General features: G+C 48.1%; 1 protein-coding gene and 1 pseudogene across 2 annotated transcripts in view; one reads left to right on the top strand and one right to left on the bottom strand.

Moving 5' to 3' along the window:
- CSMD2 (CUB and Sushi multiple domains 2) overlaps nt 1-26,629 on the bottom strand; it is a 665,093-nt gene that overhangs the window by 471,643 nt on the left and 166,821 nt on the right. The window lies entirely within an intron of this gene.
- Nucleotides 208-2,885, top strand: LOC114899765 (annotated as a pseudogene).

Raw genomic sequence — 26,629 nt, 5'->3', positions numbered from 1 at the left:
CCCTACATGGAGTTGGTGGGGGGTGAAATGAACACTGAGTTGGCCTTTACTTTTTTTAAGGAGACTTTTTGATCCAATCAGGCCCCCCAAATAATTGAGTTTTGGGTCCTGGTTGGTTGTTTTATTTTTTTCTCCAAAATTTTAACCCCCTCCCCCGCTGAGCCCAAGGTGCTGACATCGCAAAAAAATTGGATAAAAACTTCGATCATGGGTTCGGGTCCCATGGACCCCAAAGAGCTTCTCAAGGGCCTGGATAGCTTCCTTAACCGAGATGGGGAAGTCAAGAGTGTGGATGGGATTTCAAAGATCTTCAGTCTGATAAAGGAAGCACGAAAGAGAGTGAGTCGATGCACTTACTTGAACATTCTCCTGCAGACCCGTTCACCAGAAATATTGGTCAAGTTTATTGATGTTGGTGGTTACAAGCTTCTTAACAATTGGCTGACATATTCAAAGACAACCAACAACATTCCCCTCTTGCAGCAAATTCTACTGACCCTACGGCACCTACCACACTCACTGTTGACCATCTCAAGCAGATCTCCGGAAATTGGCCTCAGTCCTTGTCAGCGACTGGATGGCTGTGATCCGCTCCCAGAGCAGTACCCAGCCTGCTGAGAAAGATAAGAAGAAATGGAAAGAAGAGGGAAAGAGTCAAACCACCCCTCCTGAGCGACCGTTGACTGAGGTGAAGACTGAGACTTGGGCTAAGGAGGCCCCGGAGAAGAAGAGGGAGAAGCCCAAGTCCCTCCGAACCACGGCGCCCAGTCACACCAAGTTCCGCTCTACTCGACTAGAGCTGGAGACCCCGTCTTTGGTGCCTGGAAGAAGAATGCCTGTGCAGTGGTGGTTTCTGACAAGTACAACCTTAAACCCATCCCCCTCAAGCGTCAGAGTTCCACAGCTGTCCCAGGAGATGCTGCGCCCCCTGCAAAGAAGAAATACAAGCCACTCAACACAACATCCAATGCCACCAAAGAGATCAAAGTGAAGATCATCCCGCCACAGCCTATGGAGGGCCTGGGCTTTCTGGATGCGCTCAATTCAGCCCCTGTTCCAGGCATCAAAATTAAGAAGAAGAAGAAGGTGCTATCACCCACAGTTGCCAAGCCAAGCCCATTTGAAGGGAAAACGAGCACAGAACCTAGCACAGCCAAACCTTCCTCCCCAGAGCCAGCACCTCCTTCTGAGGCTATGGACACAGAACGTCCAGGGACCCCAGTTCCCCCTGTTGAAGTCCCAGGGCTCATGGATACTGCCCCTTTGGAGCCAGGAGCTCTGGATGCAAAGCCAGTGGAGAGTCCCGGAGATCCTAGCCAGCTGACCCGGAAAGGCAGGAAGAGGAAAACTGTGACCTGGCCTGAGGAGAGCAAACTGAGAGAGTATTTCTATTTTGAACTGGATGAAACTGAACGAGTGAATGTGAATAAGATCAAGGACTTCGGCCAGGCAGCTAAGCAAGAGATACTGTCAGACCGACACGCGTTTGAGACGGCCCGGCGTCTGAGCCACGACAACATGGAAGAGAAGGTGCCCTGGGTGTGCCCCCGGCCCCTGGTGCTGCCCTCGCCTCCTGTCACCCCTGGAAGCAACAGCCAGGAGCGGTACATCCAGGCTGAGTGGGAGAAGGGGATCCTTCAGGAGCTCTTCCTGAACCAGGAAAATACTCACGAGCCTGATCCTGAGCCCTATGAGCCTATCCCCCCAAAACTCATCCCCCTAGATGAGGAATGTTCCATGGATGAGACCCCATATGTTGAGACCCTGGAGCCTGGGGGGACCGGTGGCTCACCCGATGGGGCAGGAAGTTCCAAGTTGCCTCCTGTTCTGGCCAATCTTATGGGAAGCATGGGTGCCGGGAAGAGCCCCCAGAGTCCTGGAGGAGGAGGCATCAGTGTGCAGGAGATCCTCACCTCCATCATGGGTAGCCCTAACATTCATCCCTCAGAGGAACTGCTGAAGCAACCAGACTATTCAGACAAGACCAGGCAGATGCTGGTGCCTCATGGACTCTTAGGCCCTGGTCCCATAGCCAATGGTTTCCCACCGGGAGGCCCTGGGGGTCCCAAGGGCATGCAGCACTCCCCCCCTGGGCCTGGCGGACCTATGCCAGGTCCCCATGGAGGCCCTGGGGGCCCTGGTGTGCCAGTGGGTCCACGTCTCCTGGGTCCCCCGCCCCCTCCCCGGGGGTTGATCCCTTCTGGGATGGCCCAGGTGACCCCATGCGGGGTGGCCTGATGCGTGGGGGACCAGGTCCGGGGCCATACCATAGAGGCTGTGGTGGCCGAGGCGGGAGTGAACCACCTTCTCCTCCTCCTCCATTCCGAGGGGCCAGAGGAGGTCACTCTGGAAGAGGACCTCCAAATGGACAAGGGGGCCCTGGTGGGGGCTTGGTCGGAGGTGGTGGGCATCATCCCCATGAAGGCCCTGGTGGGGGCATGAGCAGTGGCAGTGGACATCATCCCCATGAAGGCCCTGGCAGTGGCATGGGTGGTGGGCATCGCCCCCATGAAGGCCCTGGCGGCGGCATGGGTGGTGGCAGTGGCCATCGTCCTCATGAAGGCCCTGGTGGAGGAATGGGTGCTGGTGGTGGACATCGGCCCCATGAAGGCCCTGGACATGGGGGGCCCCATGGCCACCGGCCTCATGATGGCCCTGGTCACCGAGGCCACGACCATCAAGGGCCACCCCCTCATGAGCACCGTGGCCATGATGGCCCTGGCCATGGCGGAGGGGGCCACCGACGGCATAATGGAGGCCACAGCCATGGAGGAGACATGTCAAATCGCCCTGTTTGTCGACATTTCATGATGAAGGGTAACTGCCGCTATGAGAACAACTGTCCCTTCTACCACCCGGGTGTCAATGGGCACCCCCTGCCCTAGGGACCACCTGCCCACCCCGCCCATGCCCCTGTGGACTGCAGCCTTGCTCCTTCCACCCTTTTATGGCTTCTGTGAGGCCCATTGTCCCCTTTCCCCAGCTGATAAGGAGCCGGCCCCCTCAGTGCCCACCTGCCTGGGTTCCTGGGGGTTTTCTGACGCCTGGTGCACATTGATGTACATATTTTCCTCCAGTCTGGGGAGGAGAGAGACTGGACACATTCCGTACCCTGGGCTGCTGAAGAGGAGACCCAGTTGGCTTCACTTTTTGAGGAGATTTGCCCTTTATGCCAAGTGCCTCTCCGGTATTACCCTTTATGCCTGAGAACCTAAAGTTGGTTATCCTGGAGAACACCTCTACTCTCCTCTTGTGGGTCTTCCACATGCACACAGAACTCTGACACGGGATCAGCTGCACTTATGAAATCATCCCAGCCAAGTTCATGCTTCCTCGTGGGGTGGGGAGATGGTAAAAGGGGTATTGTGGATCCCACTGCACTGAGAGGACTCAATCAGGCTGGATTTGAGCTCTGGAACACATCATCCCCACTCCTCCTCTGACACAGGTTTTACATTGAGTCCTTTCTCAAGTAAGACGTTGCAATCTTCCGTGAACACCCAAGTTTGCATCATGGGTCTGCTAGGTTCAATGATGGCAAATTCAGGTCAGCATCCGGTGAAAAGTTTTAGCTGGCATAGGTGAGGCCATTGGTGGTGGTCCACCCTTGCCTGCAGCTCATTCTGGAAATTAAAACGCTTCAGTGAGACCAGCTTTTCATCAACTGAAGCCCGGCGTGCTGGGCATGCCAGTCACACTACACGCACTGCCTCCGGGAGTTAGCGCGCTCCTGGCCCCACCCCTGGAACCTTGTGCGTGTGAGGCCTCCAGCTCCCTTGCCCTGTCAGCCACCTCTGAATACCCACCAGGTGCCTTCCTGGGTGGATTCGATAAGATGACCTGCCCTCTCCCAGCCCTCTCCTTCACCTATCTCAGCACAGTTGTTTTCTATGAAAACAGTGGATTGGTTGGGTTTTGTGCATGGTCTTGGGTTAGAGCCACAGTGGATTTGAGGATGAGTATTTTCTTTTTTCTTTTGGTTTTGTATATTTTGTACATTAATAATAAACAGTGGAAAGAGAAGTATTTAATAATAAAAAAAAAAAAGACACATGCACCCCAATGTTCATTGTAGCACTATTTACAATAGCCAGTTCATGGAAACAACCTAAATGCCCATCGACAGATGAATGGATAAAGAAGATGTGGTACATATATACAATGGACTATTACTCAGGTATAAAAAGGAATGAAATTGGGTCATTTATGGAGACATGGATGGACCTAAAGACTGTCATACAGAGTGAAGTAAGTCAGAAAGAGAAAAACAAATATCATATATTAACGCATATATGTGGAATCTAGAAAAATGGTACAGATTAACCAGTTTGCAAGGCAGAAATAGAGACCCAGATGTAGAGAACGAACGCATGGACACCAAGCGGGGAAAGTGGGGGGGGGGGATGAATTAGGAGATTGGGATTGACATATATACACTAATATGTATAAAATAGATAACTAATAGAACCTGCTGTATAAAAAATAAATAAAATAAAATTCAAAATAAAAATGAATTGCAAGATAGCAGCAGTGGAGCATGAAACCACACAAGGGGCCCTGGTGCCCTGTGCGACCAGACAGGCCTTACACCCCTGAAGCTGGTCCTGAGTGCAGGGAATTATGAAAAGGGCGCATCCTCTCCACGGGCCGAGAAGCAGCAAAATGAAGGTTGGGCTGAGGAGGTTGGAAGAGAATTCTGGCCTTCAGGGGTTCACAGTCTCATGGGGGACGCAGAGAGAAGCCAGCAGGTAAGCCCAGCACAGAGCCCCAGGCCCAATGGCCGAGGCATGGCAGTAGCGGCATGAACTTCGGGAAAGCAGCTATCCTGCTGTGCAGAGGCCAGGGGGAGGTCAGGGATGGCTTCCAGGAAGAAATGATTCAAGATCTGGATTTTACAGGACAGGAAACCTACGAGGGTCCCTGAACTCCCAGGGAGTCCCTGGTCCATTGAATTGGACCTTGGATCTCTCATCTTGACCCCAGACTCCAGCTAGCCCACTAGCCATGAAACCTTCAAGAGCTCAACTCCAGGCCAACCTTGGTCCCACCTGCACATCTAAACCACAGCCATAGACGTTTTCTGCCCTTAGGGCTGCAAATCCTTGAAGGCTCAGGCTCCATAAAGAGAACTTTGACCCAGGACACCATTCCTAATGATACTGAGGTTTAGATTTGAATCACATAGGAGGGAGACATTTGTCTAGTGGGCAGGCCTGGCTGACTAGTGGACATCTCCGGTTCTCTGGGGTTCTCTTCTTGGGTTTATGCAGCGATTCCTGTGAAGTGATGAAAATCTTTATTTTATTGTGAAAAATCATTTCCCAAAATAAAGCCAACCGCCCAAGGTAGTAATGGAAGTGAAAAGTAAGTGAGGAGTCTAAGGAAGTAATGGGTTTTAGCTAGAAAAAAGAAGCCATGGGTGAATTAAGGAGTGGATGTTGAATTTGATGGTGGCTCCGATTTGTGAGTGTTTGAAAACAAGGAAAAGATTTATGAAATCATTTCAGCAAGTGCTTCAGCCAGGGCAAAAATTGCTCACTGAGTGGGAATGAATACTTTGGTGACTGCTCAAAAGGCGGTTGAGTATTGTGAGAATTTGCCCAGGGAACCCAGGATTCTCCATGGAAATGCTCTTGGAATACAGCTGGGAGCCCCATTAACATTTCCATAAAGCACTGGGTGGCAGAGGCAGTCGTGTGGCTATGGGCTGACTCTAAGCACAGGAAAGGTTTAAACGTTCTGCAAAGTGTTTTCCCTTTGCCACAAAAGTTAATAGGGGCGTGGCATTATCATTCATCATGACCTCCATTCAGCTTAGAAGCTTTGCTTCAACTCTGCATGAATGCTGGTTGAGTAATGATAGGAGGCAATGGAGAGGGGAGTTTATTTTAGTGGAGAATTAATTTTAATATTTTATAAATGGCTCTGGTCTGTAGTAATGGAATCATTAAAGATCTGAAGAGGTCATCAAAATACTTTTTTTTTTTCAAGTACACACTCTACTAATTTAAGGGGGGAAATGTCCTATAAAGATACTTGAGGATTTGGGAATGTCAAGTTCTCAGAATATACCCTGCTTGAATTTCAAGGATCTACACACAAAAGGATGCTCACTCACCCTAGTGTGAACATACCCAGGTATACTCTTGCTTAATCAGGCAGCACACCTGCACTCACAAGTTCGAGTGTGCGCACCCCCTTTCCCTACATCATGTAGATATCTCTACAGACTTCTTTATCTTTCTATGTGATGCCACTTCCTCCTCTTTCTACTCCTCAGGTCAGATCCTAGCCAAAGGTCCATAAACGTCACTCAACAGGTGTTCTAGAGGTATCCCAAGGAAAACACATGAGCTCTTTGTGATCACCCCCAACCGCCACCCCACCACAGGTACTAACCTGAAAGTCAGGGCTTCCAAGTTGGAAGAAACATCCCATAGGGCCTGCCCAGGGTTATTGGGGCCAACTGGCTTAGAGCAACCTGCTAAAAATGCCTCATTTGGGGCAATGGGTCTCTGAGAAGATCCCAGGTCACACTCTGCCTCATTCCTGTTGTAATTCCAGACCTCCAGTCCTCCAGTCTGTGAGCAAGAGCCTTGCCGCAGGACAAACACTCGAGGTAGAGGAAGGAGGGCTGGTTTGAAGGGCTCCGTCCTCTAGGATAACAGAAACTCAGGAGGATACCAAGTCTTCCCTGGATGGTTTTCTGCAAGGAGGTCAGAAAACCACAGGTGAAGGACCACCCCGTTGGAGCACTCTTAGATGCTAAAGCACGGGAACCGTGCACACCTGTTATTTTCTCAACCCCTGGCCAGCTGTAACAAGCAAGGTATATGTGATGGGACATATTCTGAGGGCACCCACGCTGGTTCGGCACCTAGCTCTTCTCCAGCTACGAAATCAAGTCTTTGCTAAACTTTCTCTTAGGTGGATATAAAGGATAATAGCAGATGTAAGTGAGAGAGAGGTTGAGTTGCTCTGCATTGTCTTCAACCTGTGGCCAGCATAATGGACAGTGGAAGGGGGACAAGATGGAGAACCAGAAAATGTGGCTTCAAGGACCAGCCATGCAACTGGTCAGTGAGGTCATGTGATCACTCAGACTTTCAGCTTCCTCATTTCTAAAATGGGCATGATAATCCCTGCCTTGACTGTTGTTATCAAGATTCAGTGGGTCAGTGAGCATGAAGGTGTTCAGGAGACTACAAATTCCACTGCACATGTTAGGAGTTATTACCTAGCTGTGGGCCTGGCGCTTCTTCCTGCTTCAACATAATTGTAAATTCCTTTTATGTTAATTGAGGGCAGGTCCTTACCTCCGGAGAGGCCACTTCTGGCTTCTTTCCCTACTCCCTTATTTCTTCCTCCTCAAGAAAAGAGGAGGAACACAACTGATTATTGAGAGCCCAATATTTATCAGGCCATATTTTCGAGAGCAAAAGGGCTGACTCTTGTGTTTGCTCTGATTTAATCTGCCTTCTAAAGGAAAGCACACCATTCTCTCCTTCTGGTCCACCTTTCCTGTGTGTCTGGGAGGGTAAATCTGGCCAGCCTTGCCCCTGGAGCCTGCCTATCTTTTCTTTGAGAGAAAGATGGGCAACTCCACCTTATTCTCCAGTCTAGCCCTCTCAAGTCCCCCACTTTGGGGAGCTTGTCCAGAAATTAATAAAGCTGGTTCTTTCACTACTATTTGGCAAGTTATCTTTGCATCTCTTCTTTCTTTGACTTAAAATTTAAATGGGAAGGGGAGTGTCTTTAGCCCCTTGAACTCTTGTTACTCTTTACAGTTTTTCACAAATCCCATGTGGCAGATGGACCCCAAGGTGATCCCCCCAAATTCCCTGCCTTCTGATGTTCATATCTTTGTGTAATACCATCGCCTTAAGTGTGGGTAGAGCCTGTGACTTGCTTCTAACAATAGAACATGGAAAAGGTGACAGGATGTCACTCTCATGATTATGCCATATTAGCAGACTGGAGATAGAGACTCCCCTTGAAGTTTCATGAACTAAAAGGCCACGCTGGAGAAGCCCATGTGACAAGGGATGGAGGTGGCCTCTAGGACCCATGGCTTCCTCCGGAACCTGAGGGTGGCATCCAGCAGAAAGCTGAGGGTCCTCAGTAATTGAGCTGCTAGGAAACAAAATCTTCCAGCAACCTGAATGAGCTTGGAGGGGGATTCCTCCTCAGTCGAGCCTCCAGATGAGAATGCAGCCCAGCGAATATTTGAGGGCAGCCTGTAAGACCCTGAGCAAGAGGATCCAGTTAGCCCACGCCCAGCCTCCTGACCTATATGATAACTGTGTTAGTATTATTAATTGTGAGTTAATGGAGGTGTGTTGTTTTAGGCTGCTAAGTTTATGACAATTTTGTAATTAGGATAGTCTATACTTGTGATTGTTGATATTTGTGATGACAACTATTTCACCCATTTTCCGTTAGGACTTTACCATGTTAAGGCTACTTTCTTAGGCCTCTGCTAACACTCACCCTTGTTGGTCGCATGCCCCTCTTGGCATGTTCTATGCACATCCTGTCTGTTCCCTGTCAGACTCTCCCATCATCATTCACTTAGAGGTGATAATTGAAACTGTGGGAGTCAGTGAGGTCATGTGAGAAAGAACATGGAGAGAAAAGAACAGAACAGGACCACACCCTGGGGAATATGCACATTTTGAGGCAGCTGGTCCAAGTCGAGATGTGCTGTAATATAAAATACATGCCCAATCTCAGAGACTTAGTATGAAAGGGAAAATGTAAAATATATCATTAGTATGTTTTACGATGATTACATGTTTAAAGAATAATATTTTGGATATGTTAGCTTAAGTAAAATATGTTATTAGATTTAAGTCACCTGTTTATTTTTATTGTTTTAAGACAGCTACTAGGAACTTAAAATTACATAAATGGCTCACATTTGAGGTTTACATTATATTTCTATTAGATCAATCGATTGATAGATGTTTTGGAATTATTTGGAATTATTTTCTGGTGCCAGGCACTGTGCTAATGATTTATGACACTATGTCATCTGATCCTCATGTAATACTGTATCATTTCCGTTTTACAAATGAGAAAGTTGAGGTTCTGAGAACTTAAGTGACTTCCCCAAGATTGCATGAAGAATTCATCAAGAGGCAGAAATTCAAAGCCAGGTCTCGTCGACTCAGAATTCTTTGCTGGTAACCACTATGCTCGGCTGACTCCTTAGATGAATGAATGAGTGAAGGAGTGAATGAACGAGCATGAGTGTATGTTTCTGATGGTGATGCAAGGTGGAATGATTGGCTCTTGCCACTAGGCTCTCTAGCCAAAGGCAAGCCTTGTTGCAGAGATGGCGCCCTGGACTCCCTTCCTCCTACCTCCCCTGTGTGAGGCTGCCACACAGCCTCCCTTGGGAATCCCTGTATCTGCCATCATTCGTCTGACCATCATTCCAGATCTCCCCCTGGTCTCTGCTCTCAGCAAGCGAACCCAGCTTTGCAGAATCGCAAGGCGACATCTGATGGCATCCGAGACTGAGCTCAGGCCTGGCACTTGGGAGTGGGCAGTTCTATGGAAGCGCCTTGGCACAATCCCAGTTCCTGCCGTGGCTGGCAGGGAAGAGCAGGTGTCCACTGGACAGAGCAGCCCTTCCTGCCAGCCCGGACCTTCCCAGGAGGGAGGTGGCTTCCCGTGAAGCTCTTCCCTGCCTGTAGGGATGGAGCTCACATGTGTGGGTACAGGGCTGAGACCGTGGGGAGGTGGACCCATATGTGCCCACCCGCTTTCTCCTGCCTCCCTGAAACCCAGAGCCGGGAAGTGACTTCCCAGGCCACTTAACTGGTAAGTGGCAAACTCTGGATTCTAATCCATATGTGTTTAACTCCAAAAGGTTTGTTCCTTTTTCCATAACCCATGCTGCCTCCCTCCTGAACTTTCCATCTGCATCATTCATGGTTTGCTAAGCCTCAGTTTCCTCATCAGTAAAATGGGGATGGCAATAATCGGGCTGCTGGGAGGATTCATTGGGATAATGCGTGTGAGGAGCTTAGCACCGGGCTGGGCACGGGACAGACACTCTGGAAATGTGTGCAGTTATCATCCTCAGGATGGCCATTATCATTATGGGGGCCCCTGGGGTGTCTGCAGGGACTTTGGGGAAGTGGCTGGCAGTTAAGAGCATCTCTTCAAGGCTTCTGGAGTGGCCCAAGGACGCCTTCCTGGACAGCATGACTCAAGATTAACATGCGGTGGATAAGCAGTGTTTGTCCTCCCTGGAGGCCCTGCCTGGGCCACATCCGTGGTGACTTCCCGAGTTCCCAAGGCCCCGGGTGCGCCAGCAGCCTCATGGACACTCACGACGGACCTTCCTTCAGCCCCGTGGAGGCAGCAGCCGCCCAGCCAGCCCTGATGGGGCAGCTCCCGGACAGGAAGTTTGCAGCCCCCTGGAAGCAGCGTGCCTGTCTTGGGTCATTTGCTTGAATCCCATCACTTCAGCTTTTGGGTGACACCAGACATATTCCGATGTCCTTTCTATCGTGTGCGTGAGTGAGAGCGGGGCCACCAACTACCAGCAGCTCTGGGAGACGCATCGTGTGAAACGTGAACAGAGCTGAGGTTTCCCAGTGGAACCCCGTGACAGGGAGGCTGACTGCTCCTTTGCCGTTTCCGGAAACTTTGGGAAGGCCAAGTGGGATGTGCAAGTGCCTTCAGCGGGATGGCTGGGCTCTACTCTGGGGGATGAGTGAGGGAGAGTGTCTCCAGGAGACCAACTCTGACCCCCCTCACCTTCCTGTCTGGCTCCTCCTGGGCCCCAGGGAGCCTTCAGGGGCTGGTGCTAAGACCGGCTCCTGGAGGACTTCCAAAGAGGCAGAGTCTACTGTTCTCAGAGATGCCAAGGACTTTTTTTCAGAGGATTCAGGTGGGCTGGAGAGAGACAGCACAATTCACAAAATAAATCAGAGCTTGATACTGCCATCAGCCCAGGAGACAAATATTTATACTATTTATGTTTATATCACTGACACTCCCTAGGGAAGCTGATCTGTATAGAATAACATGCCGCTTAGGAGGTAAAAACATTTTAAAGTTTCTGAGGGCCACGTTTATGGTTTGGCAACACTTATGGCTTCCCCAGCCAGGGACAGGGATGGGGGTAGGGGGTGGGAGTGGAGAGGGAAGGTGGAGGGGACGCGGATGGATGGAGGGTGGCTGCAGAAATGCACTCCCTGGGGACTTCTGCATGTTAAACTGTGCAGTGAGAACTGACCCGCCTTGAGAAAAGGTGGGGGAATGTGGCCCAGCCCTCACTGTTCCCCCATTATACGTCTCACACCACAGAGAGGGTAAGCCATCCACCCAAGGGTACACAGCTCTAAGTCAATCTTGGCGTCTGATCCCCAGTCTCAGCTCCCAGGCACCCATCCTGACCCAGGCCCTGTCCGCCTCTAACTCCCTCCTCAACCAGACTCCAGGCCAGGCCCAGCCAGAATCCAGCCCCACCGGGCCCCACTCTAGCCACACCGACTGCCTCCAGATTCTCCGGGCCAACTGCCGCACTCCCTTGCAAGGCCCCAATCTTCATAGGCAAGGGCACCACTGTGTCTGCTGCACGAAGTTCTCTCAAGCCAGACAGGAAGCAGACCCAGAGAAGGGAGCAGAGCAGCCAACCAGGAGGGGGAACATTCCTTCCCACTGGGGGGCCGGCCAAGGGGGAGATGGGGTCTGGAACGGTTTGCGGGTCAGCAAGGAGGCTGAAGAAGAGCCTCATTATTCAGGCATCCCTGCACTCCACCGACTGCCCCAGGCTCTGAGCGGGGTTGAATGAGACAAGCTTCCTGCCCACAGCGTCTCCCAGGTCAGCCAACAGAGGAGGCAGCTGAGAGAAGTGCAGTGAGGTGAGGAAAGGCTTGGCTGCCCAAAGGCAATTCCCCTCTGCCCTCAGCCAGCCTGATGCAGGAGGTGAACTGTGCTCCATGGAGTCGGAGGAAGCCTTAGAGGAACGGCCCTGCACACTGCCCTCGTGGACTTAGGACCTGGCTCGGGAGACAGGACTCCCGCAGCGGGAGGGTCTGAGCCCCCAGGATGCCAGAGCCCAGGGCGGATGTTCCAGACAGAGGCACACAGTGCAAGGTCCTCTCTAGTTCACGGAGGGGGAGTGAAATGGACAGACCTCAAGAAAAAGGCTGGGTCTTCCACAGGAAAAACTTAGACCACCTGAGAGGAGCAAGGAGAGACAAGGGATGGCTCAGAAAAAGGTGCTGCTGCAGTTCTAGCGGGAACTGCCCCTGCCTGCACGTGGCCTCTGGTCCCCTTGCTCTGCCCCCGCCCCTGCGGAGCTGACAGCCCTGAACAATGGCTGGGATGCTGTTAGCACACGTCATTCATTTGCCTACCTTAAGGGAGGCCTGTAAGTCTTTCTCTGTGTGTGTTTTCATCAAGAAGTAATCTTTACGACCACAAAAAAATGTCCAATAACATTTCTCTCCCCTGGCAAGCATCCCCCGTATATCAAAGGCTCAAATACACAGTGTGAAAGCTTGCAGGGACAGGTGTTGGTGAGAGCTTTATAGCAGCCTGCAGGAGCTGTCTGAGCGTCACATGGGCTCACACAAATCTCACATGGCTCCGGGAATGGACAACTGGCCCGCAGAAAGAGATTCCTCCCACGTGTGTTCATTCTGCCTTTCTTCTGGAAACGCTTCTCCAGGCCAGGCACTGGGCCAGGCACAAGGGACACAGACATCACCGCATCAGTCTGCTTGTCCCTGAGGAGCTGGTTTTGCCACATGCTGTTCTAAGTGTTTTGTATGTTGTAACTTCTTTAATCCTTGTAAAAGCCCCAGAAGGTACTCTGACACTCCCCATTTTACAGATGGGGAAACTGAGCCCCAGGGCAGTTGAAGTAACTTGCCCAAGGTTACAGGGCTGGTCAGTGGCAGAGCTGCTCTGCTTGCATGTTTCATCTGCTGGACTGTGAACATCCCAAGGTCAGGGCTGAGTGTTGTCCATCTTGGCACCGGGCTCAGCACAAAGGAGTTCTCAGGAAAATGCTGGCAAATGTATGAGCATGAACATGAGAGCCAGAAGGGAGCACAGGCCCGTCTTAGAACCTAACTCCTACATTGCACTTGAAGCCACCGAACCCCAGAGAGCAGAGGGAGCTTCTCTAAGGAGTGACCTTCTTAGGACCAGAGTTTCCTGGCCCCTTCCACACCAGTGCACTTGGAGGTCTGCACACTTTTTATCTGGGAGTATCTCTAAAAAGCAAAGGGAGGAAGACATTCTATGGATGAAGCAGCCACCGTGAGCCAGACACGACATCAGGTGCTTGATGTGTCCACCCAGCTCACCTCTCGAGTGAGGAGGGCAGATCGCCCCAGCTTCGGGGACTCTGAAGTTGGGTGCTTTCCACTGCATGGAGTTCCACTCAGCCTGCCCCTCGCTGGGCAGGCTCTACCCCTCCCTTCAGGGGCCTGGCACAGGGCTAGGTGCAGGAAGGAGGCTCAGGAGAGGTCCCTGTCTCTCTGGTGTCCATCCTCATGACCAGAGGGCCTGGCTTGCAAAGGCAACCAGCTCACACCCAGACCTGTTGTGTAAGGTACAGTGGATCCAGGGACACAGTTCACATGGACTGGAATCTACTACTGTCTCCACCAAGGGCTCCTGATAGTTTCAGGGTCATGCTTTTGTCTACAGACTATTGTCTATCCCTCTCCATTTTCCTTACCAAGCTCTATTCTTCATGACACAAAGACCCATCAAACAAAGTACTGTCATGTATTTGTTCTATACTATTGGATTTATTTATATTTTATAGTAATTTATATTTTATACTCCTGGATTAGAACATCAACAAACTGTTCACTGCTATACCCCAAGTGCCTAGAACAATGCCAGGTACATATTAATTGCTTAATAAAACTTTTTAAAAATAAATAAATGACAACAAAAGAAAACACAAGACATCAACAAAAGACAAAAACCACATGATCGGGCTTCCCTGGTGGCTCAGTGGTTGAGAGTCTGCCTGCTGATGTGGGGGACAGGGGTTCGTGCCCCGGTCCAGGAAGATCTCACATGCCGTGGAGAGGCTGGGCCCGTGAGCCATGGCCGCTGAGCCTGCACGTCCGGAGCCTGTGCTCCGCAATGGGAGAGGCCACAACAGTGAGAGGCCCGCATACCGCAAAAACGAACGAACAAACAAACAAAAAACTCACATGATCATCTCAATAGATGTAGAAAAAGCATTAGATAAAATTCAACATCCATTCATGATAAAAATCTTACCAAAGTGGGTATAGAGGGAACACATCTCGACAAAATAAAAGCTATTTACGACAAACCCACAGTCAACATAATACTCAACAGTGAAAAGCTGAAAGCCTTCCCGCTAAAATCTGGAACAAGACAAGGATGCCCACTCTTACCACTGCCATTCAATATAGTACTGGAAGTCCTAGCCACAGCAATCAGATGAGAAAAAGAAGGAAAATATATCCAAGTTGGAAGGGAAGAGGTAAAATTGTCATTAAATTCAGATGACATAATACTATATATAGAAAACCCTAAAGACTGCACCAAAATTACTAGAACTGATAAATGAATACAGCAGGGTAGCGTGATTAACATACAGAAATCTGTTGCATTTCTTTACGCTAACAATGATATATCAGAAAAAGAAAGTAAAAAAAAAAAAAATCCCTTTTAAAATCGCATCAAAAAAATAAAATACTTAGGAATAAACCTAACCAAGGAGGTGAAAGACTTATATGCTGAGAACTATAAAACACTGATAAAGCAAATTGAAGGTGATTCCAAGGATTGGAAAGATATCTCATGCTCTTGGATTGGAAGAATTAATATTGTTAAAATGGCCATACTACCCAAAGAAAGCTACAGATTTAATGTGATCCCTATCAAATTACCTATGACACTATTCACAGAATTAGAACAAATAATCCTAAAATTTATATGGAACCATAAAAGACCCAGAATTGCCAAAGCAATACTGAGGAAAAAGAACAAAGCTGGGGGCATAACCCTCCCATACTTCAGACAATACTACAAAGCTACAGTAATCAAAACAGCATGCTAATGGCACAAAATCAAACATATGGATCAATGGAACAGAAGTGAGAGCCCAGAAATAAACCCATACATTTATGGCCAATTAATCTTTAACAAAGGAGGCAAGAATATACAGTGGGGAAAACACAGTCTCTTCAGTAAGTGGTGTTGGGAAAACTGGACAACCACATGTAAATCAGTGAAGTTAGAACAGGCCTTCACATCATACACAAAAATAAACTCAAAATGGCTTAAACTTCAATAGAAGACATGACACCATAAAACTCCTGGAAGAGAACACAGGCAAAACATTCTCAGATATAAATCACTGTAATGTTTTCTTAGGTCAGTCTCTGAAGGCAACAGAAATAAAAGCAAAAAAAAAAAAACATGCAGAGAAAGCTTTCGACAAAATTCAACACCCATTTATGATAAAAACACTCCAGAAAGTAGGCATAGAGGGAACTTTCCTCAATATAGTAAAGGCCATATATGACAAACCCACAGCCAACATCGTCCTCAATGGTGAAAAACTGAAAACAGTTCCACTAAGATCAGGAACAAGACAAGGTTGCCCACTCTCACCACTCTTATTCAACATAGTTTTGGAAGTTTTAGCCACAGCAATCAGAGTAGAAAAGGAATTAAAAAGAATCCAAGTCAGAAAAGAAGTAAAGCTGTCACTGTTTGCAGATGACATGATACTATACATAGAGAATCCTAAAGATGCTACCAGAAAACTACTAGAGCTAATCAGTGAATTTGGCAAAGTAGCAGGATACAAAATTAATGCACAGAAATCTCTTGCATTCCTATACATTAATGATGAAAAGTTTGAAAGTGAAATTAAGAAAACACTCCCATTAACCACTGCAACAAAAATAATAAAATATCTAGGAATAAACCTACCTAAGGAGACAAAAGACCTGTATGCAGAAAATTATAAGACACTGATGAAAGAAAATAAAGATGATACAAATAAATGGAGATATATACCATGTTCTTGGATTGGAAGAATCAACATTGTGAAAATGACTTTACTACCCAAAGCAATCTACAGATTCAATGCAATCCCTATCAAACTACCACTGGCATTTTTCACAGAACTAGAACAAAAAATTTCACAATTTGTATGGAAACACAAAAGACCCCGAATAGCCAAAGCAATCTTGAGAAAGAAAAACGGAGCTGGAGGAATCAGGTTTCCTGACTTCAGACTAAACTACAAAGCTACAGTAAGCAAGACAGTATGGTACTGGCACAAAAACAGAAATATAGATCAATGGAACAGGATAGAAAGCCCAGAGATAAACCCACGCACATATGGTCACCTTATCCTTGATGAAGGAGGCAAGAATATACAGTGGAGAAAAAGCCTCTTCAGTAAGTGGTGCTGGGAAAACTGGACAGCTACATGTAAAAGAAGGAAATTAGATCACTCCCTAACACCATACACAAAAATAAACTCAAAATGGATTGAAGACCTAAATGTAAGGCCAGACACCATCAAACTCTTAGAGGAAACCATAGGCAGAACACTCTATGACTTAAATCACAGCAAGATCCTTTTCGATCCACCTCCTAGAGAAATGGAAATAAAAACAAAAATAAACAAATGGGACCTAATGAAACCTAAAAGCTTTTGCACAGCAAAGGAAACCATAAACAAAACAAAAAGATAACCCTCAGAATGGGAGAAAATATTTGCAAATGAAGCAACTGACAAAGGATTAATCTCCAAAATTTACAAGCAGCTCACTGCAGCTCAATATCAAAAAAACAAACAACCCAATCCAAAAGTGGGTAGAAGACCTAAAGAGACATTTCTCCAAAGAAGATATACAGATTGCCAACAAACACATGAAAGAATGCTCAACATCGTTAATCATTAGAGAAATGCAAATCAAAACTACAATGAGATATCATCTCACACCGGTCAGAATGGCCATTATCAAAAAATCTAGAAACAATAAATGCTGGAGAGGGTGTGGAGAAAAGGGAACCCTCCTGCACTGTTGGTGGGAATGTAAATTGATACAGCCACTCTGGAGAACAGTATGGAGGTTCCTCAAAAAAACTAAAAATAGAACTACCATATGACCCAGCAATCCCACTACTGGGCATATACCCTGAGAAAACCATAATTCAAAAAGAGTCATGTACCACAATGTTCATTGCAGCTCTATTTACAATAGCCAGGACATGGAAGCAACCTAAGTGTCCATCAACAGATGAATGGATAAAGAAGATGTGGCACATATATACAATGGAATATTACTCAGCCATAAAAAGAAATGAAATTGAGTTATTTGTAGTGAGGTGGATGGACCTGGAGTCTGTCATACAGAGTGAAGTAAGTCAGAAAGAGAAAAACAAATACCGTATGCTAACCCATATATATGGAATCTAAAAAAAATAAAATAAAAGGTCATGAAGAACATAAGATGCAGACCTACTAGAGAATGGACTTGAGTATATGGGGAGGGGGAAGGGTAAGCTGGGACAAAGTGAGAGAGTGGCATGGACATATACACACTACCAAATGTAAAATAGATAGCTAGTGGGAAGCAGCCGCATAGCACAGGGAGATCAGCTCGGTGCTTTGTGACCACTTAGAGGGGTGGGATAGGGAGGGTGGGAGGGAGGGAGACGCAAGAGGGAAGAGATATGGGGACATATGTATATGTATAACTGATTCACTTTGTTATAAAGCAGAAACTAACACACCATTGTAAAGCAATTATACTCCAATAAAGATGTTTAAAAAAATGAAATAAAATAAACAAATGGGACCTAAGCAAACTTATAAGCTTTTGCACAGCAAAGGAAACCATAAACAAAATGAAAAGACAACCTATGGAATGGGAGAAAATATTTGTAAGTAATGTGACTGACAAGGAATTAATTTCCAAAATATACAAATAGCTCATACAACTCAATAACAACAACAACAAAAAAACCCAGTCAAAAAATGGGCAGAAGATCTAAGTAGACATTTCTTCATAGAAGACATACAGAGCACCAAGAGGCACATGAAAAGATATTCAACACTGCTTATTATTAGGGAAATGCAAATCAAAACTACAATGAGGTATCACCTCACACCAGTCAGAATGGCCATCATTAAGAAGTCTACAAATAATAAATGCTGGAGAGGGTGTGGAGAAAAGAGAACCCTCCTATAGTGTGGGTGGGAATGTAAATTGGTGCAGCCACTATGGAAAACAGTATGGAGGTTTCCCAGAAAAACAAAAATATGGTTGCCATATGATCCAGCAATCCCACTCCCAGGCATATATCCAGAGAAAACTCTGATTGGAAAAGATACACGCACCTCAACATTCATTGCAGCATTATTTACAGTAGCCAAGACATGGAAGCAACCTAAATGTCCATCAACAAATTAACGGATAAACAAGATGTGGTACATATATACGATGGAATACTACTCATTCATAAAAAAGAACAAAATAATGCCATTTGCAGCAACATGGATGGACCTAGAAATTATCATACTAAATGAAGTAACTCAGGTAAGACAAATATCATAAGATATCACTTATATGTAGAATCTAAAAAAAATGGTTTGGTAGCTCTGTTTTTAGTTTCTTAAGGAACCGCCATACTGTTCTCCCTAGTGGCTGTATCAATTTACATTCCCACCAACAGTTTGGGAGGGTTCCCTTTCCTCCACACCCTCTCCAGCATTTGTTGTTTGTAGATTTTTTGATGATGGCCATTCTGACAACCCCACTCCTGGGCCTATATCTGGAGAAAAACATAGTTTGAAAGAATATGCACCACAATGTTCATTGCAGCATTGTTTACAATAGCCAAGACATGGAAGCAACCTAAATGGCCACTGACAGACGAATGCATAAAGAAGATGTGGTACATGTATACAATGGAATATTACTCAGCCATCAAAAAGAAATAAGTCAGACAGGGAAAGACAAATATCACATGATTATATGTGGAATCTAAAAAAATGATACAAATGAACTTATTTACAAAACAGAAACAGACTCATAGACTTAGAGAACGAATTTATGGTTACCAGAGGGTAAGGTTGGGGGGAGGGATAAATTGGGAATTTGAGGTTGACATGTACACACTGCTATATTTAAAATAGATCACCAACAAAGACCTACTGTATAGCACAGGAAACACTGCTCAATATTCTGTAATGACCTAAATGGGAAAAGAATTTGAAGAAAATAGATAAATGTATATGTATAACTGAATCATTTTGCTGTACACTTAATCTAACACAACATTGTTAATCAACTGTATTCCAATATAAAATAAAAAATAAAGTAGTATTATCAGTTGAAAAAAAATTTTTTAATGATATAAATGAACTTATTTATAAAACAGAAATAGACTCACAGACATAGAAAACAAACTTATGGTTACCGAAGGGGAAAGGGGGTGGGAGAGGATAAATTAGGAGTTTGGGATTAGCAGATACAAACTACTATATATAAAATAGATAATAAAGTCCTACTGTATAGCACAGGGGATTATATTCAATATCCTATAATAAACCATAAAGGAAAAGAATATGAAATATATATATATATATATATATATATATGTATGTTTATACAACTGAATTACTTTGCTGTGCACCAGAAACTAACACAACATTGTAAATCAACTATACTTCAATTAAAGAAAATAGAAGACATTCTTAAGAACGTTTGGGGGCTTTCACAATAAAAAATTGTGCCATAAGAGAATTGACTAGAAAGGGGCATGAGGGTAATTTTGGGGGTGATAAAAATGTTCATTTCTTGTTTGGGGTGGTAGTTAAATGGGTGTATAGAATTGTCAAAAACTCATTGAATTGAACACTTAAGATTTGTTCATTTTATTGTAAAAAATTATGCTTCAATTAAAAGAGAAAGAATAGTTATGGAAACAAAAAATGAATGGACCCCTTTGAGAATCTGAAGAAATTCAATAGATCTATGGATCCTGCCTCTCCCAACAGTACACACACGTACACACACACACACACACACACACACACACACACACTGCTACATAAATATCTGAAGGTCATGGGTTAGGGAATTCCCCACAATGTCTGGTCATCCAGGTTCCTCCCCTGGTAAAATTCCTGCCAGCCAAAATCTGATTTGCTCTAAGCAGAAACAATGCCACACAGGTGCCATCTTTAAGGGAGCGATCTGGGGGTCTCCCCTCCCAGTGGGACAAGGAGATTGTGAAGCCATTTGGATCTCCTTCCGATGCTCCACCATGGCCCCCGGAGATGCTCTCTCTGGGCCTATCCATGGCGCTGCCCAGGGGATGCTGAAGTGAGTCTCAGCTTTGTTTCCCTCCTAATAGGGAGAAACCTGGCTGTTGGAACCGATTTACTCTCTACTCCCTCTGCCGCAGCCTCTAAGCATGGCTAATGAGTACGCTTGACCTCACAGGCTGACCCCAGCAGCTCCGCAAATGTCACCCAAGATCCCTCCTGACATCCAAATGCAGAGGGCACGGTATTTTCAATTAAAAGTTATATCCTCCCATGTTTCGTTTCTCTACTCTTTCAAAAGCAACTTGCTGATAATTCCGGGCCCTTTGATGCCGAGCCAAGGGGCCAGGGTCGCTTTCTCACCTGAGTAGAATGTATTAATTTAACTTTCAGAGGAAGCTCAGGCTGTGGATGGCTCAGGGTTTCCACCAGCCGTGGTGAGGCCCAGAACAAAAGCGTATCTATCCTGGCCAAGGGCTGTGACTGGGGCGTGGAGACATGCATAGGGGCAGGGGCTAAAGATGCCTGAGGACATGGTGACATGGATCCAAATGGAGGGGATGCTAAAAGGGGGTCTCGAGACCCATCAGAGCATCCCTGGCGTAAGGTGTAGCCTTAGCCCTGTGCTGCATCTCTGGGGTCCTGGCCTCTGGCCCCATTGCCACTCTGGCTCCAACACCACCTTTGCAGCTCTGCCTGAGTTAGATGCTCATCCTGTCTGGGGCACCCTCTGGCCCAAGGGAGCTGATGGTCTACTCCAGGCTCAGACCAGGCCTGCTCTGACCCAAGGTAGAGGGAGAGGCATCACAGCGGGGACGTGATGCGAGTGATCTGGGAAGGTCTCCCTGCTCCAAAAGCTCTCTCCCACTGTCCCATCATAATGCCTGAAGTTCCCATCACTATAGACCCTTTCTTTGGATGAAACCTCTGGCTCTGCCATAAGGAGACATTGGGCAGCTTTGAACTGCTTTGACTTTTATTTATAAGATGGAGACACTAATATCTACCTCCTTGGGTTGATTTAACGATTAAATGAAGTAATCCGTGTAAAGTTCCTAGTGTGGCTCTTGGCATAGAAAAGGTGTGCAACTGACACTGGTTCTTTTAGCCCCTCCCTTTACCTTCTTCAAGTGTGTCTGAGTTCAGAACTTTTCTAACAAAGAGGTGGCAGACGATGGGATGAGGGGAGGGTGGGGAGGGGAAACAGGAGAGAAATCAGTTCACAGCCCAAGCCATTATTCAAGGAAAGAGGTAAAGAGGGAGGGAGGAAGGTAAGGAAGTGAGTTAGGAGGAAAGGAGTTAGGAAGTTAGTAAGAAACAAAGAAAGGAAGAAGAAAGAAAACACCTCTACTTATCCTAGGCTAGGCCCCGTCCAGGGTGCTGAGGGTAAAGAGGCAGGAATGACCTGCCCTTAGAAGTACCCGTCTGGTAGTAGGGCTGGGTAGGGAGTGGGGCAGAGTAGCAAACAGGCCCACTTATTATGGGGTGGTGAGTGATGACTGCGGAAGCAGGAGACTCAACCAGGTTGTTCAAGACACCCCCATCATCACCCAGCAAACTCTCCTCTATGGCTCCCCTCCATCAGGGTGATCACTCAGGTCTGCCCTACTTAACCTTCAGTGGCATGCTGCTTTCTTCCTGCTGGATTCCCTACCCTCACCATGACCCCTCACCATGACCCACCATAATCCCCCCAGTCAGGTCCCCACCCACCTCTCAGCCCCTTCCCCTGCTCCCCTGGCAGCAACAGGACCACTGAGCTGTGGGTCGTATTTACATGCTTCCCGGCCTCCAGGCCTTTGCTCCCGCTGGCTCTTCTGACTGAAACACCCTTCAACCCAACCCTCCAACATGGCTGACCCTATGGAAGAAGAGCTCAAGAAACAGAACCTATTATTATGGACCGGAAGTCTCAACGCAGACATCCCCTCCTCCCCATGGCCTTCCTCTCTGCTGCGTTTCCTCTGCTGTGCTTCCCCAGCACCCCGGTCACCTGCCATTTACCCCATGTCTCGCTCACCATGGTACCCGCTGCAGCTAGCTCACCGCCTAGTGGTGCACAGCAGGGGCTCAAGGAAAGTGTGTTGATGACGATCACCGGCTGAGCCCTGGGGTGAGTGAGCAGATCAGGCCTTGCCCTCAGGGGGCTCCCCACGAAGTCTAGTGGGAAGGTAGACACTAAACAAATAAAAATGCTAATTCATTAATAATCGTAAGCAATGATAAAGCTGATGGAGAACAGATTCTGGGAACCATGGGAATGGGCAGCAGGGGGACTGTACCTAGTCGTGGTGGTCTTGAGGGTGTCTCTGAGGTGTGACCTTTGAGCTCGCAGCAGGATGAGAGGAGACTACAGAGGGGTTGGCAGAGGCACAGCCCTCCAGGTGGAGGAAGCAGCATTACCAAGGCCCTAGGAGACAGGGGGCATTCCAGAAACTTAGGGAAGGCCAGTGTGGCCAGGAGGCAGAAAGCAGAGGGAGCATGGTGAGAGCGGGGGCTGAGAGCTGAGCACCAACCCTGTCTGCCGGACCTTGTCGGCCATGCCTGGCGTTAGGCCTTGATTCTGAGTCCTAACTTTTGTAGGCGTGGCTTTGAGGCACGCCTGCCCTGATGGGAACTGGTGCTACTTCCAGATCTGACCTGGGGAGGCATTCACGCCAGATTTTTGGGTGATTTGGGGTGGAGAAGTTGCCAGATGTGAAGGAGGGCCGAGCTAGCTGCTGAAGGACTAGAGAACGAATCCAGCCCTGGGGAAGGGGCTGGTGAGAGCTATAGGACATTGGGACCCAGACAAGCAGGCTGAAGGAGACAGTTAGCCTCAGCCAGAAACCAGATGAATCAGGAAGTCCAGAGACAAAGACTGAGGTCAGACGGAGGGCCATGAAGCAAGGAGAGAGTGGCATGGCTCTCCCCCATCACCGCCCCCTCCATCGGCATTTATTCACAGGGCATCCAGCTGAGGACAACCCAGCCAGTCCGTGATCTGGTGGATTTCAGCCTTCTCAGCCAGCCTGAGATGCCTGAACAGGGCTGTCCTGGGCCCAGGTGGGGCTGAGAACTGGGCCACATCAGAAGCAGCAAGCCCAGCCACCCAGATGGGGCCCGGCAAGCCTTGTCCCACTGACCAGGGCTTAAATTAGACACCCTGCCCTAACCAACATGGCTTTCATTTCTCTTTTTTGAACCTTATACATTTTTTGTTTGCTTTTGGTTTGGACATAGAAGGATATCAACATTAAATTAGGAAAAATCACAGCAGCTTCCACAACCTACTAAAACAGTAAACAGAAGAGGGAAAGGGACCCGCAGGGGCAGACACAATTCCCCATGTGGGCAGGGGGTGTTGGGCGGAACGTCTGGTCCAACATGACTAAGGCTTACTCAGAGCTCATTCTAGGCCAGCCCTGTTCCAAGCAACTTTAGTATATTAGCTTGTTCATCTTCCCAACGACTCTTATTATTAACGGTTTGTGGATAAGGAACTTCAGGAAGAGAAAGGTTAAGTGACTTTCCCAAGGTCACGCAGCTACTAAGGAAGGAGAATTCAGAGTCCACAGCCTCTGCTCTTGACCACATCACACTCAGCGTCTCAGTATGTCTTCAAGCTGCTAAGAGACGTGCCAAGTTGGTCTTCAAGAGTCACTCAGGTTTGATAGGACAAGATCTGATACGAGTGGTTCTTTCATTCATTTCCAACATACTTATTTAGCACTCACTGTGGGAACGAATCCAGAGAAGAACCGGGAAAGAGCGCTCAGGTGGAGGGAACAGCATATGCAAAGGCCAAAAGAGGGCAGCACGTCATCTAAGGAACTAAAGAAACTCAGGGTGGCTGGAGTAATACAAGGATGCTCAGAGCCAGCCTTGCCCCTGGCACCGTCCCTTCTATTGCTCTTTTCCCGGCTGCACCCTCATCACCCTCCTTATTGCTGTAATAAGAGCTAGCATCCATTGCACGCTTAGGACGTACCCTCGTGACATGTACGTACCTGTTTTAGAAGCTCCCAGCCCTCGTCCCCACATTCCCATTGTTCTGTGCACCTGTCTGCCACGCTCTCATCCCTCCCGCTAGTTTGCTCTGCCCCCTCTAAGTCCTGGTCAGGTTTCCCCTGCCCAACAGTCCCCCCTGGTCCCCACAGGTCAGATTCTGTGCCCGGCAGGACCCGGGCATCTCACAGCCGCCGGGTTCCCTCCCTTGCTGTGTCTGATGCAGGGTGGAGGAAAGGGTGGAGGGCGGTGCAGAGGGTCAGCAGACCGATTTTGTTTTTTTCCTAACAGGTTTCCTAGGCATCTGTGAATTAACGGCGCAGAGATAAAGGAGGCATTTCGGCTACTATCCAAAGCAGCTGTCAAGCCAGGCCAGGGACCCGCTGAGAAACAGCCCTACCCCTTCCCCCCTACTGTGGGTACCCGTATCCAAGGGAACTGCAGGCTCAGTGCTTCTCGAGCCTCATTTGCAGCCTGGCTGGCAGAGAGACCGGGGAAGCCAAACCATCTGAGAGAGGAACCTACCGGTAACGAGAGCCCCTTTCCGGCTTTGTGCGGAGCTTCTAGCCAGCGGAGCCCCAGGGTGCTTCAGGAGAGGAAAGAGGAGGAAGGCGGGAGCCATTTTGTTGGCTTCTCTGAAAAAGCCTGTGTGTGTTTCACGTGTGTGTGTACTTTTGTGAGCTGGTGTGTCTGGCAGTGGGGGTGTCTAGGTGTCTCAGACTATGATGAAGGTGTCAAGAGCAGGGGCTCTGGAGCTTACCGGCCTCATTCCAAAGCCCAGCACTGTTACTTACTGTGTGACGTTGGGCAAGTTCCTTAGCCTCTCTGAGCTTCAGCTTAGCGCGTCTAGCTAGTGCTTTAATGGTTGAGTATTGTTATTACTTAGGGTCTCTTAGTGGGTTTATGTGCCTGCTTTATGGATCTGTGGGATTCTTGTAGGCAACTCAGTGGATAGAAAATGTGGCCTGGAGCCAGGAGAGCTTTCACTATGGATCCTTTCCTGGCCAAGGCCGTGGACATTGGTAGCCAGACTCTTTCACGTCTGGAGTCTGGGGGCCGAGACTCTTGGGAAGGCCTGGCTCGTTGTAGGATGAACATATAGGGAGCTCCCAGAGAAATCAGTCCCCGACTCACACTATCACACCTGGCACAGTCCTCAGGGATCACCTAGGAGCCCAAATCCCTCTCTTAAAGATGGGGAAACTGAGGCCTAGGGTCCTTGGTTCCTTCCTTGCTGTGTCTGAAGCAGGGAGGGTGGCTGTCAGTGCAGAGTCTTGGGCCTATTTTGTTCTTTCCCAACAGATTTCCTATCAGGCCAGGTCCTCAGTGAAGCAGTGGCCAAGACAAGGTGGGAACTGAGGGCTTCTGCCACCCTGGAGAAACACACAAGCATCCCCAGCCCCAACGAGAAGGGGACAACTTATCCCAGGGCTAAGTATACTGTAGGCACTCAATAAATAGCTTTTTTTTTTGGCCCTGCCTTCAAGGATCTCTCCGGTGCCTCTCAGCCACCACTTCAGTCCCTCTACCCATCCTTGCACCCATCTCAGAGTTAAGAGCACCTACTGTGTGCCAGGCTTGGGGCTAGGTGGTGAGTACAGTCGTGGTGTCTGCTCTCTAGAAGCTTATGGCCTAGTAGGGGAGATGGGCTTTAATCAGAGCACCCCACAGGTATATGCAAATGAAGGAAGAGTAATCACTGTTCTCACTGAGGAAGAAGAAATGAGGAAGGTGCAGGAGAGCCCAATCCAGTCCTTCCGATAAAGTGATGTTGGAACTCAGATCTGAAGGATAGGGTGAGGGCCGCTCAGGGGAGGAACTGGCACCCGCAAAGTATCTGAGAGGGCGGCATGCCTGGGGCACAGGAGTGGAAAGAAATAACTCACCCAGTTGATCAGACACAGACAGTGCACCAGAGTTGTCTGTAGGCTCACAAGAGACCCCCGTGGAGGCTCGGCCCCCTCTCTCAGGAGAGAGGAGGATGTGTGTGTGTGGGGACCGGGGTACTATTGGCAGATGGCAGGTGTGGGAGAGCGGGCCGCACCCACACGCATGCGTGCCTGTCCCCATGCTGCTCTGCTCCCCAGTTATTTGCAGCCTCCCCTCCAGCTGTTTGCAGCTCTTCCTCCCAGGCATTTGCAGTTCAACACTCCAGCTCTTTGCAGTCGCTCCCCGCTTATTCGCAGGCCTTAACCTCAGGAGTGTGCAGTCACCGCCCCAGCTGTTCGCAGCTACCACCCTCGGCTCTTAATCATCCCTCTCCGGATGTTTGCAGCCACCGCCCCTGTGATTTGCAATTTGCACCTGCCTTGGGCATCAGGT

The sequence above is a fragment of the Monodon monoceros genome, unplaced genomic scaffold, assembly GCF_005190385.1.
Source record: "Monodon monoceros isolate NGI ecotype Baffin Bay Population unplaced genomic scaffold, NGI_Narwhal_1 Super_Scaffold_18, whole genome shotgun sequence".
Taxonomy (NCBI): domain Eukaryota; kingdom Metazoa; phylum Chordata; class Mammalia; order Artiodactyla; family Monodontidae; genus Monodon; species Monodon monoceros.
Note: the sequence above shows the minus strand (reverse complement) of the source record. Positions and strands in the feature narration are given on the sequence as shown.